The sequence below is a fragment of the Asparagus officinalis genome, chromosome 9, assembly GCF_001876935.1.
Source record: "Asparagus officinalis chromosome 9, Aspof.V1, whole genome shotgun sequence".
Classification (NCBI taxonomy): domain Eukaryota; kingdom Viridiplantae; phylum Streptophyta; class Magnoliopsida; order Asparagales; family Asparagaceae; genus Asparagus; species Asparagus officinalis.
In genome coordinates this window covers 52,267,932-52,281,412 of record NC_033802.1, presented here as the reverse complement: position 1 = coordinate 52,281,412, position 13,481 = coordinate 52,267,932, and positions in this window count along the sequence as shown.

The window sequence follows — 13,481 nt, the reverse complement described above, 5'->3', positions numbered from 1 at the left end:
GACGGTCTTCGCGCATGGTTGTGGACCGTGACGGGCTGTAATAGTGCCAAGTTCAGTCTCCCGAGTTCTGAGCGGCAGTTGAACCTCACCTTCCTAAGCTGCAAGTGGTTGTTAGCAGCCAATAAGACTATTCCTGTGAAGCCGATTGCAGAGCTAGAGGCTGAGGGGGCTTCTCAGGCTGATTCCCGTATGATTTGGGAAAATGCTCGATCACAAAGGGCACGGCACAAGACCCGTCGGATTGACGAAGAGGGAAAGAAGATCTTTCATTCTGCTGATGAAGCTTCAGGCGGAGATCTTGAAGATCACGAGGACTATTCTGACCGAGGTTGGTTTCTTACTCTTTCCCTTTATCTTCCAGAATTATTAAGCCTGACTATGGTTTGATGTTTCAGGTACCACAGCTGACCAGGATGAAGAGTTCCGTCCTTCTCCCCAGGCGAGACCTTCGATTGTTGCCCCCGCCGCTAGGCGGAAGATATTAGCCCGCAAGCCGCGTGTAGTTTCACGAGCATCAGATATGGATTTGGCCGGTGACGATCCTGCTAGTGATGGAGGTAACATCTACCCTATAGACCGGCCTCTTGATCATTCAGAACTTTGACTCACGCTTTTCCATTTCTATATAGGAGAGCGTGGGGAGAGCGAGATAAGTCCTGATCCTATTTTTCACGATTCTATATCTTCTGGTGAGCCCAACTCACCGCACCAGGTAGAAAGGGCTGCAGAAGCTGGTGACATTAGGGAGACCGTCGATGTAGGACCCGGTTCGATGAATCCAGGTACATCTACCATTAACGATACACAAAGAAGTTGAATGATTTGGAATTTGTGCATTCCCTAATTGTCTCTATACCTCTTGCTCTTTTAGATAATTCGCAGGAGGCAAACGTGGATCTTGGGAATAGAGAGGCTGACGCACCCATAAGAGGTAACTCATTTCTATTGGTCGTAGTCTCTTTATTCTCCTTTCGTACTTATATTCTCTTGTGTCAGATTTCTCGACTGATGATTTTGATGAGGAAGGCTTGCTTGTGGACACTCCTATGCTCCATTTCATGTATGGTTCTCCTCAGATTGATGATCTGTTGCCTGGAGATGTATTTCCTGAGTCTACGCTCCCTGAGAATCCCGAGGATGGTTTTTCTGAAGGTACGTAGCTTTTCTCAAGTTAATTATAGGACTAGCCAATTTTTGACTAATGCAACTATAATGTGATGCATCCGAAAATTCTATTTTGTACTTGACAGGAGCTTTTGTCGAGACTGATCCTGTTGAGCCGGCTGTGGGACCAACTATAATGTGACGCTGGCCCTAGCCTCGGTCCTCCTGGCCCCCTGCTGGTGCACTACGACAATCTCTACCAGTTGATCCACCCCCAGCCGTTACACCTCCACCACCCCCAGTGACTCAAAGGGAAGAAGGTATAAATTGAGCAACTGAGGAATGTCATTTATTTCTTCATCAAGGCTTTTGACGGATTTTTCCTTTTTGCGTAGGGCTTTCTTCTCGGCTTCACGTCCTTGTGAGGGAGTTATTATCAGACGATGACCCTGAGAAGATCATCATTTGCATAGAAGTCCGCTCTTTCTTCTCCTTCGTGAATGCTATGATTGGCAAGCTCTTCCACGGCGGATTTTTCCTTCATCAGTTTAAACCTTTCCTTGATTCTAAGATAAATTCCATAAGGGATGCAGGATACACAGATCTGGCGAAGGCTATAGTTGATGATCTTGACTGCCTAGAGCATGAGCTTCAGATGTTTCGCGAGCTCCGGGATGCAGGTGCCTCTTCATTCATTGCTGCCGAGTTTGATACTCGCTTACAGACATGGCGCGATACTCGGCTTTTTCAGGTGCAGCGGGATCGAGTGGACCGAGTTGAGGCCCACCTTGCTGCTAAATCATCTTCACTCACCGAGCTTGACTCTTCTCTTGCCTCCTGTGCGACCGAGATAGACCAGCTCAGAAGAGTACTCCGTGAAAAAGAGGAGACTTTTGGTATTCTTCAGATGACGAAGGTACAGGATCAACAAGCCCACACTGCTTTATCTGGTGAGTTGACATCCCTGAAGCAGAAGCTGGTCGAGACGGAGGAGGTTGCTGCGAGGACTTTAGCTACCAACGAGGAGTCCATCAGAGCTGAGCTGAGGCAAGCTTATGATGAGAAGCTTTCTAAGCTTAATCAGCAGATTTTTGGCCATGTTTTTGATGTATGATTTCATTTGCTGAATGTCTTGACTTTTGATCCTTTTAGTGGAACTGGTTTCTTTTATCTTTATCTTTATTATGATTCCTCATTCCGTTTGAAATGATTGACCATAATACTTTTAGGATTTTTGGCAAACCCTCAGCCATCAACGGGTTTGATTAGCCTTTACCGACTACCGTTTGAGTTGGGCTAGCATGCGGATTGTCTAAATCCGTTCCGCAAGTAACGTTGTGCTAAGAGAGTGAATTCTCTGAGACTTTGTGCTATGATATTGAATACATAGACTTCGCCATTGTTACGGGAATAGGCTACCCGGCGACACGTGTTAGGTGTTGACTTTAGGATTTTTGGCTAACCCCCAGCCTTTAACGGGTTTGATTAGCCTTTACCGACTACCGTTTGAGTCGGGCTAGCATGCGAATTGTCTAAATCCGTTCCGCATGTAACGTTGTGCTAAAGGAATGAACTCCCTTAGACTTGATGCTACAACTTCGAATATGTAGACTTCGCCATTGTTATGGGAATAGGCTACCCAGCAACGTGTTTTAGACGCTGACTTATCCCTACTTAGGCTTCGGGATAAAATTCCCCAGAATCGAACTCTGGTGTCTTTTTCTTCGGAGAAAGACTAAACCGGCGACGCGTGTTAGGCGTCGGCATATCCTTTCTTAGGATTCAGGATGAAATTCCCCATGCGTGTAAGGCATGGATTTTGGTGTCATTAATAACACCCTGCCACAATGTTGAATATGTGGACGGATGTTCTTTTCAACGGTTAAGAACTAACCGGCAGCGCGGGTTAGGCACAGACTTATCCTTGCTTAGGTTTCAGGATAGAATACCCCAGAATCAAACTCTGGTGTCTTTTTGTGCGGAAAAAGACTAAACCGGCAGCGCGTGTTAGGCGCAGACTTATCCCTGCTTAGGATTCGGGATAAACTTCCTAGGATGAATCCTAAATTGACAAATTTTGGAAAAGATCAATGCGGGAAAGGAAGAATTTTATATTCTATTTCCCGGTCTTCTTTTAGGGTGAAGGCGAACCCGAAAACAAGGAAGGAAGAATTTTATATTCTATTCCCTGATCCTGGAAAGGAAGAATTTTATATTCTATTTCCAGCGAAGAAGAAACTAGAAGTGGGGTGTCCACTCCGAGAATCTGGAGGATCTAGATAAACTTACCTTTTATAGGATTGGTTATCTGATCGAAAGATGAATTCTTCGTTTATCGAAGCGAAATTTCAACTTTGATTATAACTATAAAAAAGTTTAACCAAAGAGAAAGGAGGGGAGTTCTTTCGTTTATCGAAAGGGGACTCCGAACTGAAAATGGACTTCTTGTTCATGGACGGAATCAAGAGGGCCGGATAAACATTTTTGTGGATTCACCGCCAGTTGGACTTGATCAGTGAAAGATTTTGGTGGTAAAGATGTTTTTGGGTTATCCTCTAGGGTGGCTCGGCATGAGCCGAGCCACCCTGAGGTGGCCGCCCAGATCTGTGCCAAATGCACAGATCTGGTTGCCTATAAATAGGCGGGGTCATTCATCATTTCAGAGGATTTTTTGGAAGAACTTTTGGAGAGCCGAAACTCTGCCGGATTGAGACCTCATCTTGGAGTTTTTTGAAGGCTTGAAGACTTGGACATTCAGATCTGATTCTTGGCGAGCACCCGCATCACAAAAGGTAGGAGTTCGAGGGGATCGAGATCTCAGATCTACGTTGTTACACTCCGGATCAAAGCTTGGTCTTTGATCCCGAGATTCGAGCGATTGTTTCCTTGGTGAAATAATCCCTCCGGCTATTATTTCCTTGGTGAAATAATACCCGTTATACTGCGTAGATCTGTCTGGATCTAGATCGCGCGGTGGTCCACGGCAAACAACCCCGGCGCAGGCAAAGAACCCACACAAGCGAGCGGTCGCAAAACAGGAGCTCGCGATTTGTTCTGAAAAGGAAACTTGTAATTTTCCTTATTTTTCTTTGATTTAGTTGTAACCGGATCTAAAAACGACCGGATCTTTTGTAATCCAAGATGATAATTATCTCAATGAATAAGAAAGCAGTTTTCCACGCGAACAATCTGGCGACCACAGTGGGAGCCACCGATCTCGCTGCCGAGATCGGAGCGTCGCAGCCGCGGATCTCGATCCCGGTCGTGGAGGAGGTCGAGTATGAGTTCGACCAGCAGAAGTACGAGGAGTACGTGTCCTCGTCTGGATCAACCTCCCCCCGTAAGTCCAAGAAATTCCAGAAGTTCTCCTCTAGGAGAAAATTCCGTTGGTGCGAAGAAGTTGAAGCCACCAACGACAACCTCACCCCGATCGACGCCGAAGTTGCGTCGGGTGAAGTCCCATCGGCCTCTAAGCAGGTTAAATCCGCCCTCGAAGGCGTGGTGACTCTCTCTAAGAGAGCTCGCCAGAGGCAGCGTCAACGCCTCGCGAAGCAATTCGCCAAGGCCATGGAGTCCGTTGACGGGGTCCGCTACAATGCGGATCTGAAGAACAAACGAGGCAAACAGCCTCAACATCAAGTGAAGAATGGTTCCTCCAAGCCATCAACGATGGAGTGGGTCCGGGTCAAACGGAACCGTACGACGCTGGAGGAGCGTATCCGCAAGCGCCGCGCATTATCGGCGCAGGTACGGGCCAAAGCTGAAGAAGCCCGTAGAAGACTGCAAAAGGAGGTGACGAAGAAGCCGCCACCAACCCGCCAAGTCTGGAAGCCGAAGTCTGAAGTGGCGACTCAGGCCAAAAAGCAACCATCGCAGCCTTCGCGGTCCAGACCAAGGAACAACAACTGCAGCCGCCGAAAGTTCAAACTACGGCGAATCAACCTAAGTCGCTGGTAATTTCCGCAACTGTTCTGGGAGATCCCACAAAATCATCCCGAAGGAGGAAGCCAGTTTTGGAGCGCCTCGGTCCACTTCCCAAAGAACGAGGCAAAACTCCAATTCAAGAATGCTTGGGGCCAAGGAAGAAGTCCCAAATAATTCAACATGCTGGGGGTCGCCGCAACCCTCAACATTTGGAGAAAATCGTGGCACCCAAGCGCGCAACTTTGCGCATCGAAGTGCAGGAAATTCACGCCCAAAAAGGCATGTTTTGAGGCGGGTAACCTTTGAAAGCCCAAAGAAGGCAAGTCAACCTCAGATGGAAACATTATCATCTGATAATGATAGTGTTATACCTGAGAAGTCGTGCCCGCACACGATAGGTTACTCCGACTGTCAAAATGACGAGTTGTACTATCGTGCTGGGGGTACGAATAGAACCAGGAAGAGGAATCCCCGAGAACAGGAAATTCAATGTCCCTATTCCAAACTCATTCGGGCGGTATTGTCTGAATGCAATTGCATCAAGGCAGTCCCCGAAAGAGTTTCAGTCTTTAAAAGACTCAGTGCGGAGACGCCAAAACCAAGGCCTAGGCGCTTCCAACGAAGAAGAAGGGTGATTGAAGACGGAGAATTTCCGAGGGTCACCACCAACATGACGAGCAAGGGGACATCGGCACGAGATGATTTCGAGTCGATTCTGAGAGCCTCCCGACCTAGAACCCGTCTGCAGTCCGGAACTATCGAACGAGCAACCTATGGTAGGGTTTGGACAAGACACCCTTCAGAAGATGAAGAATCTGATGCCGGCTCCGCGGTTGCATCAGATAATACAGTATCTAGCGAGGGACAACCCCGCGAGGCCCTTATGATAAGTGCGGAGCAGATGTCCAAGATGCTTGAAGACGCTTTGGCTAAGCAGAAAGAAAGTTTCAAGTTTGAGATGGAGATGGCCATGCAGCAGATGAGAGAAATGCATGACCAACAAATCCAAGCATTGGCGAACCAACAAGGCGAGCAGAATCGTCGTAACCCGATTAATCTGGAAGATGAGGATACAAATGCTCAGAATACCAATGATCATCCTGTCAATGCAGGGGGTGGTAATGAGAATGCCAATGAAGACACAGGCGAAAGTCTGAAGATCAAGAACCTCGAGAGCAAAATCAACACACTAATTTCCGCTCAAGAGACGAAGAAAACAGGCATTCCTTGCCCATACCCAAGAGAATGGGAATCGATCCCATATCCGGCGAAGTTTAATCTAATTAACTTCACGCCGTTTAATGGGATGGGTTCACCTACCCAGCATTTGATTTACTTCAAATCGCACTTGGGGGTGATCTCTGGTAATGAGCCTCTGATGGTGCGGTCATTCGTCGGCACTCTTCGCGGAGCCGCCTTCGATTGGTATCGCCGCCTCAAGCTAGGCAGCGTGAACAGCTGGGATGACATGGAGACCAAGTTCCTGGCCAATTTCTTCGACGACGACACCGAGATATCTATCGCATCACTTTCACCAAAGAAGACATGCAGACGAAGAATTCAAACTATGATCGGCCATTGTATTTTGTCGGGTACATTGGCTCCAGCGAGGTCAACCGAATCCAAGTAGATCCGGGTTCCGCTGTGAGCATTATGCCGCTTCGCCTAATGCATAGTCTTGGCATTCCGGTTTGACGATGAACAATCGTCAGATGGAGGTTGTAATTGGCAACTTGCCGATGTTGAAATAAATAACGATTTGGAGTACTCCCTGTCTCTTGATGATGTGATAATAGAATTGTATGATAATCCTGACTTATATATGCCGCTTCGGTCGTCCTATATAACAAAGGAACGCTTCCAGCATTCTTTCGGAACAACCATGATCATCCCGAACAAGATAGGAGGTGCAAAAGAAGTAATCTATGGTAAAGGAAAAAGCTTTCTGTTACCAGATCATTTCCTAAGTGAAGATGAAGATGATGACAGACCTGGTCGGCATTTATCTAAATATAGCCCGGAAGCGCGCAAGCTCATGGAAAAGCAGGGGTACGATTTCACACTCGGAGAAGGTTTATACTTCGATCGAGGTCCTCGTACCCTAGCCAAAGCGGTATATGTTCCAAAAGGGAGACCTGAGGATCATTATAAATACGGGCGAGGCTTAGGCTATGTTTCATCAGATGACGAATGTGGTTGGCAGATTATCGATCAAATTGCTAACAAAGCTTAGGATGGGTACTTGCCAGATTCTTCAGCTGAGGATTCCGACACAAGTTTGGGAGAAATGTTATAAAACACTGATTCCCCACCCGGAAAGTCAGGTAACCCGGCCTAATGTTCACTAGCCAATTAAAGCAGCCCATATCCAAATAAGTCCTATACTCCCTCGGCTTCTCCTCATCAATCAAACACTCGCCGTACCGGCTGGAGAACTGTGGGAAGCAAGTGGAGAATGCCCAGCACTTGTGGACTTGTAGCTGACGCCTGATATCGGGGAATCCTCGGCCCTCCCACTCGCCATTCTCAAGCAGCTGTAGAAAGGGAACAGACTGGTCTATGGCATTCGGTACCGACATCACATCGGAACGATGAAGGACGAACCAAGCCATCAAATAAATATACGGAAGCTCCACCTTAATGGTAGGAATCTGAGTCGGTTTGTCACTATCTCTCCGTGTAAAAGCACCAGAAATCTGTCGAAGCCCTCGATGAATGTTAGCCACCATCACCGGAAGAAGCGAAAGTTCCTTCTTGTAGGCAAGCTGAACTGCAGGATAGAGCACTTCCAGTGGCAGAGCGTCACCAGACTGATACGGGACCACACATTTCTTCAACCAGATGGCGAGATAACCGGCAAGGAGAGTCATCGGACGAATCGGTGCGGTCGCATGATATAAGAACGATCTGAATTTAGTCCCTGCAGGAAAGCCACTCTCAGGACTGCTAATGGTATAGGATTGGGCGTTAGTCTTCTTCAGCAGCTCATTAACCTCTGAAGGAGTCAGCGGTGCCAGTTCACAAATAGATTGGCCAGAATGGCTCTCCAGATTCCTGAACAAATATGATGCGAACTGCTTCAGGCTCACATTTGCTTTGGTCCTCTTCGCTAGGGGCTTAGACTGCGCCAAAGCAATGTGATAATGACAAGTGAGGTCCCATAAGGTCTCGTAGCGGTCGGGCATGCGATCCTTCAGCTGACTCAACTCATGGTTGGAGGGAAAGTACTCCTGGTATAGCATCTGTCCCATGGGCAAGCCAGAAATCTTGTGCATCTCATGAAGAGCCAAGCCCAACTCTCCGTGCCTGGTCAGAAAAGTGTTGGAATCTGGATTATAAAGCTCGCATAGGGCAAAGAAATGCTTCGCGCTTGTAGGCAAACCATGCATGGTGGCCCGAATGGCTGCATAAAGACCGCAAGCATGTAACTCCTCGCTCCATCGGCTCAAGACGTACTTCGTCATACGAGCCCACCAAAACCTATCCAAAGAATGGACCCAACCATAGAATCTGTGGCGCGGTGCGGGCATCTCCCGTCCTAAGTTAGCAAGGCGATTCCTCAAGGTAGAAGCCGAGGTGAGGAACTCGTTATGAGGCGGAGTATCTAGTCCCAGTACTCCAGGACGCAGTCCAATAATGTAATCCCTGCTCGAACCAGGAACCGCCTGATGAGTAATATATCCGCAGTGGACGCTCTCATGCTCCTCTGTCAAACGCCACGACATCTCCCGTTTCACAGCCTGGCGCCTGAGCTCAATCAAAGAACGGTGTCGAGGAATCTTCGGCAAATACATGAAACGACTGCCAGTATGGTAAAGCCACTGCTCAGCTTCAATAAACGCCGCATCAGGATCTCTGACGGAGTCACCAAACAAGAAGTCAGTCTTCCTGAGAGACTGAACAGAACTGGCATCCTTAACGAGGGGCGCATCTGTAATCAGCTGGCGAAGGGCTCGATGTCCACCTTCCGTCACCACCTGGGCAACCTCTGTCGACGTGCCCGGAACAAACTGAGAAGTAAGCGGAATGGGTGAGAAGTCATCAGACGTCGAATAGTATTCGTCACGACGTCCATCCACCGCATGAGATGAAAAGGCTCCGGAAGGATACTCCACTGAAAACAAGCAATTAAGTGTTTGTTAGTTTCAGATATAAAAGGAAATTGAACTCATCTCACAATTTGGTAAGATAGAGTCATTACCTTATAAAGGGCGAGACGATTTGGCCACATTACGCATTTATAAGATAGGGTATATCGACAATATATCCCTGCCTTATAAAGCACGATGCAGCGTCAAAACGCCCCCTTTATTATGAGATGTGGTTTTGACCAAGCAAAACCCATCCTTAAAGCGTTGATCCTCACCAAGGAGAATCAAGGCTTTTCCCGGTTGCCTCACCAAGGAGAACAACGGGGGATAAAAGGACTAATTTGCAAATTTTCAGAAAAAGAGTGCTAATTTGTAAAACTTTCGCGTTTAAAGCGTCGATCCTCACCAAGGAGAATCAAGGCTCTTCCCGATTGCCTCACCAAGGAGAACAACGTGGGGTAAAAAGGATCAATTTGCAAATTTCCAGAAAAAAGAGGACTAATTTGTAAATTTTCGAAAAGGTAAAAAATAGCTCACCAGCGTATGAGGGAAGCACGCCATCAGCCGGTGCCGCAGGGGAACGACCTCTCGAAGCTCGCGACATAGTGACCTACAAAGAAAATCAAGAGGTCAGATCTAGAAAAAAATCACATTTTTACCCCCTGAAAGATAAGCTCGAGGCGACGAATCATAATCCTAACCCTTACAGGCAACCCCACAAGTTCATAAATTAAATTAAGCATAAAAAATGCTAAAATTATGGAGATATACCTGAGGGGAAGCTCGAAGATCCAATAAAGATTAGATCTTGAAAAGTGCTCGAACCACACGCTCGAGGGGCCTGAGAGAAATTCCAAAAATGGAAGTTTCAAGGGATTTCTCAGTCAAGGATCAAAAGGAAGGATGAATTTAAGACGAATATCGAGTTTTGAGGGAGAACGGAGGCTCGAGGGAAGAGAAATTCAAAAAAGAGGCAGAGTAGATGGCCGGCCCTAGGGTAAAGAAAAAGAAAAGAAAAAAGACCCCCTTTATATAGGGTGGACCGGGTTTAGACCAAACCGAACCGAACCAGACCGGACTGGGTTCGAAACAGAAGCTAAATTGAAGCTGAACCGAGCATCGAAACGACTTCAAATCAACCGACGATTCAGCCCATCATTTATTCATTCCTCTCTCATATGTTCGGAAGAGTCGGAGGATTTTTTGAGCCCAATTACTGCCTTTTTTGGCTTAATATCAGGCCGGTTCAGTTCATTTGGGCACAGAAAGTACTCCAATAAGGTATATGAGTATAAACTGTTCCCTAATTTTGGTTGAGAAGTTTCTGGAGAGTATTTTTCTATAAATATTCTTAAGGATAACTCAGCAACACGACGTCGGACAACGCGTCTCAAATAAAGACTCGACGCCAACAATCGATGGCGAGCTAAAGATCAAAAATCAGGAATCGACTTCAAAGTTCAAAATTCCGACAACGGTCAGACAATAAATGCAGCACCGGAACTCTTACAGATATTCGACAAAGCACCGAATAGCCTGGAAGATTGAAGGAATCAAGAATGGAGATCATTCCAAGGTCCCGTTACACCGACTGAAGGTGGGGACGATCATATCCAAAGTATTCCAGACTCTTCTATAAAAGAACGAGACTGAAATACTTTTGAGGGGGTATCTGTAGGCATATAAAATTGCTTATAGGTCCCTTAGCATAGCTCGGTACAAACCGACGAACCAACGAGGCGACGAGATCGACAAATCGCACGCGATCAACGGAATGAATCCACCCGCGTGCAGAATCAAGCTAACGAGTTAAGGAATCAACGAGTCATCCAACCGGGCAGGATCTCGAGAGGAAGAAAGAACAGATCTGAGATCTACACGAGGTCATACTCCAGATCTAAGCTTGGTCTTAGATCTCGAGATCTGAGCGATTATTCCCTTGGTGGATTAATCCCTCACGGCTATTATTCCCTTCGTGGAATAATACCCGTATAATCGTGTAGATCCGACCGGATCTAGATCGCGCGGTGGTCCACGGCAAACAACCCCGGCGCAGGCAAACAACCCACCAAAGCGAGTGACCGAATAACATGAGCTCGCGATTTGTTCTGAAAAGGAAAGTTGTAATCTTATTTTTCTTTGATTTAGTTGTAACCGGATCTAAAAAAGACCGGATCTTTTGTAATCCAAGATGACAATTATTTCAATGAAGAAAGCTACGATTTTTCCCGCGAACAGACGTCCATTCACCGCATGCGATGAAAAGGCTCCGGAAGGATATTCCACTGAAAACACACCAAAACCTGTCCAAAGAATGGACCCAACCATAGAATCTGTGGCGCGGTGCGGGCATCTCCCGTCCTAGGTTAGCAAGGCGATTCCTCAAGGTAGAAGCAGAGGCGAGGAACTCGTTACGAGGCGGAGTATCTAGCCCCAGTACTCCAGGATGTAGTCCAACAATGTGATCTCGACTCGAACCAGGAACTGCCTGATGAGTAATATAGCCGCAGTGGACGCTCTCATGCTCCTCTGTCAAACGCCACGACATCTCCCGTTTCACAGCCTGGCGCCTGAGCTCAGTCAAAGAACGGTGTCGAGGAATCTTCGGCAAATACATATAACGACTGCCAGTCTGGTAAAGCCACTGCTCAGCTTCAATAAATGCTGCATCGGGATCTCTGGTAGAGTCGCCAAACAAGAAGTCAGTCTTCCTGAGAGACTGAACGGAACCGGCATCCTTCACGAGAGGCGCATCTGTAATCAGCTGGCGAAGGGCTCGATGTCCACCTTCCTTCACCACTTGGGCAACTTCCAGCGACGTGCCCGGACCAAACTGAGGAGTAAGCGGAATGGGCGAAAAGTCATCAGACGTCGAATAATATTCGTCACGACGTCCATTCACCGCATGCGATGAAAAGGCTCCGGAAGGATATTCCACTGAAAACAAGCAGTTAAGTGTTTGTTAATTTCAGATATAAAAGGAAATTGAACTCATCTTACAAATTGGTAAGATAGAGTCATTACCTTATAAAGGGCGAGACGATTTGGCCACATTGCGCATTTATAAGATAGGGTATATCGACAATATATCCCTGCCTTATAAAGCACGATGCAGCGTCAAAACGCCCCCTTTATTATGAGATGTGGTTTTGACCAAGCAAAACCCATCCTTAAAGCGTCGATCCTCACCAAGGAGAATCAAGGCTTTTCCCGATCGCCTCACCAAGGAGAGCAAAATGGGGTAAAAGGACTAATTTGCAAATTTTCAGAAAAAGAGTGCTACTTTGTAAAACTTCCGTCTTTAAAGCGTCGATCCTCACCAAGGAGAATCAAGGCTTTTCCCGGTTGCCTCACCAAGGAGAACAACGGGGGGTAAAAGGGACCAATTTGCAAATATCCAGAAAAAAGAGGACTAATTTGTAAATTTGTGAATATGCCAAAAAAGTAGCTCACCAGCATATGAGGGAAACACGCCATCAGCCGATGCAGCAGGAGAACGACCTTTCGAGACTCGCGACATAATGGCCTACAAAAGAAATCAAGAGGTCAGATCTAAAAAAAATCACATTTTTATCCCCTACAAGATAAGCTCGAGGCGCTAAATTATAATCCGAACCCTCACCCGTGGTCCCACAAATTCATAAATTGAATAAAGCATAAAAAATGCTGAAATTATGGAGGATATACCTGAGGAAAGGCTCGAGGATCCGACAAAAACTAGATCTTGAAAGGTGCTCGAACCACGCGCTCGAGGGGCTCGAAGGAAACTCTAAATATGGAAGTTTCGAGTGATTTCTCAGTCAAAGATCCGAAGGAAGGTTAGATCTAAGACAAATATCAAATTTTTAGAGAGATCGGATGCTTGAGGGAAGAAAAAAGCAAAAAATAGACAAGAGGGGGGGCCGGCCCTAGGTGGAGGAAAAGAAAAAGAAAAAGACCCTTTTTTTATAGGGTGAACCGGGTTGAACCAAACCGAACCGAACCGGACCGGACCAGTTTTGAACCAGAATCCAAATTGAAGCCGAACCGAGCATCGAAACGACTTCAAATCAAGCGACGGTTCAGTCCATCATTCACTCACTCCTCTCCCATTTGTTCGGAAGAGTCGGAGGATTTTTGAACCGATTTACTGCCTTTTTTGGCTCATTTTAAACCGGTTCAGCTCATTTGGGCATAGAAAAAACTCCAATAAGGTACATGAGTATAAACTGTTCCCTAATTTTAGTTGAGAAGTTTCTGGAGAGTATTTTTCTAAAAATATTCTTAATGATAACTCAACAACACTACGCCGGATAACGCGTTGCAAATAAAGACTCGACGCCAACAATCGATGTTTAGCTAAAAGATCAGGAATCAACTCCA